Source organism: Chenopodium album, chromosome 13 (assembly GCF_948465745.1).
Source record: "Chenopodium album chromosome 13, dcCheAlbu1.1, whole genome shotgun sequence".
Taxonomy (NCBI): domain Eukaryota; kingdom Viridiplantae; phylum Streptophyta; class Magnoliopsida; order Caryophyllales; family Amaranthaceae; genus Chenopodium; species Chenopodium album.
This window is the reverse complement of record NC_137846.1, coordinates 28,866,068-28,868,651: the sequence shown is the minus strand read 5'-3', so window position 1 is coordinate 28,868,651 and position 2,584 is coordinate 28,866,068.

The following is a 2,584-nucleotide window of genomic DNA, read 5'->3' as shown; positions in this document are numbered from 1 at the left end:
TTTGATTCAAATAGCTTTGTTGAATGCATTTAACTTTCATTTGCTTCAAAAACCTTTGTTTGAATGTGTTTCAATTTCATTTGATTCAAAAAGCTTTGTTTGAATGTGTTTGATTTTCATTCTATTCAAATAGCTTTGTTGAACGCATTTGACTCTCCTTTGCTTCAAAAAGCTTTTTTTCAATGTTTTTGACTTTCAATTGATTCAAATAGCTTTGTTGAATGAATTTGACTTTCTTTTTATTCAAATAGCTTTGCTGAATGCATTTGACTTTCATTTGCTTCAAAAAGAATTATTTGAACGTCTATGACTTTCATATGAGTGAAAAAGCTTTGTTTGAATGTATTGGTCTTTCATTTGATTCAAATAGCTTTGTTAAATGCATTTGACTTTCATTTGCTTCAAAAAGCTTTGTTTGAATGTGTTTGACTTTCATTTGATTTAAATAGCTTTGTTTGAATGGTTTTGACTTTAATTTGATTCAAATAGCTTTGTTGAATGAATTTGACTTTCATTTAAATCAAATAGGTTTGTTGAATGTATTTGACTTTCATTTGCTTCAAAAAGCTTTGTTTGAATGTGTTTGACTTTCATTTGATTCAAATAGATTTGTTGAATGTATTTGACTTTCATTTGCTTCAAAAAGCTTTGTTTGAATGTGTTTGAATTTCATTTGATTCAAAAAGCTTTGTTTGAATGTGTTTGACTTTCATTTGATTCAAATAGATTTGTTGAATGCATTTGACTTTCATTTGTATCAGAAAGCTTTGTTTGAATGAGTTTGACTGTCATTTGATTTAAAAACATTTGTTTAATGTGTTTGACTTTCATTTGATTCAAATGGAATTATAGCATGAATTCGACTTTCATTTGATTCAAAAATCTTTGTTTGAATGTGTTTGACTTTCACTTGATTCAAAAAGCTTTGTTGAATGCATTTGACTTTCAATTAATTCAGAAAGCTTTGTTTGAATGTGTTTGACTTTCATTTGATTCAAATTGCTTTGTTGAATGCATTTGACTTTCATTTGATTCAAATAGCTTTGTTGAATGCATTTGACTTTCATTTGATTTCAAATGCTTTGTTTGAATGTGTTTGACTTTCATTTGATTCAAATAGCTTTGTTGAATGTATTTGACTTTCATTTGCTTCAAAAAGCTTTGTTGAATGCATTTGACTTTCATTTGCTTAAAAAATCTTTGTTTGAATGTGTTTGACTTTCACTTGATTCAAATAGCTTTTTTGAAGGTGTTTGACTTTCAATTAATTCAGAAAGCTTTGTTTGAATGTGTTTGACTTTCATTTGATTCAAATTGCTTTGTTGAATGCATTTGACTTTCATTTGATTCAAATAGAATTGTTGAATGCATTTGACTTTTATTTGCTTCAAAAAGCTTTGTTTCAATGTGTTTGACTTTCATTTGATACAAATAGCTTTGTTAAATGCATTTGACTTTCATTTGAGTCAAAAAAGCTTTGTTTGAATGTGTTTGACTTTCAATTGATTCAAATAGCTTCGTTGAATGCAATTGACTTTCATTTGATTCCAAAACCTTTGTTTGAATGTGTTTGACTTTCATTTGATTCAAATAGCCTTTATAAATGCATTTGACTTTCATTTGATTCAAATAGCTTTTATAAATTTGATTCAAATAGCTTTGTTGAATGCATTTGACTTTCATTTAATTCAAAAAACTTTGTTTAAATGTGTTTGACTTTTATTTGATTTAAAAAGCTTTGTTTGTATGTGTTTGACTTTCATTTTATTCAAATAGCTTTGTTGAATGCATTTGAATTTCATTTCATTAAGAAAGCTTTGTTTGTATGTGTTTGACTTTCATTTGATTCAAATAACTTTGTTGAATGCATTTGAATTTCATTTGATTCAGAAACCTTTGTTTGAATGTGTTTGACTTTCATTTGATTTAAATAGCTTTGTTGAATGTATTTGACTTTCATTTGATTTAAAAAGCTTTTTTTAATGTGTTTGACTTTCATTTGATTCAAATAGCTTTGTTGAATGCATTTGACTTTCATTTGATTCAGATTACTTTCTTTGAATGTGTTTGACTTTCAATTGATTCTAATAGCTTTGTTGAATGCATTTGACTCTCCTTTGATTCAATAAGATTTTTTTAATGTGTTTGACTTTCATTTGATTCAAATAGATTTGTTGAATGCATTTAACTTTCATTTGATTCAGAAAGCTTTGTTTGAATGTGTTTGACTTTCAATTGATTCTAATAGCTTTGTTGAATGCATTTGACTTTCATTTGATTCGAAAAGCTTTGTTTGAATGTGTTTGACTTTCATTTGATTCAAAATAGCTTTGTTGAATGCATTTGACTTTCATTTGATGCAAAAAGCTTTGTTTGTATGTGTTTGACATTCATTTTATTTAAAAAGCTTTGTTTGTATGTGTTTGATTTTCATTTGATTCAAATACCTTTGTTGAATGCATTTGAATTTCATTTGATTCAGAAAGCTTTGTGTGAGTGTGTTTGACTTTCAATTGATTCAAATAGCTTTGTTGAATGCATTTGACTTTCATTTGCTTCAAAAAGCTTTATTTGAATGTGTTTG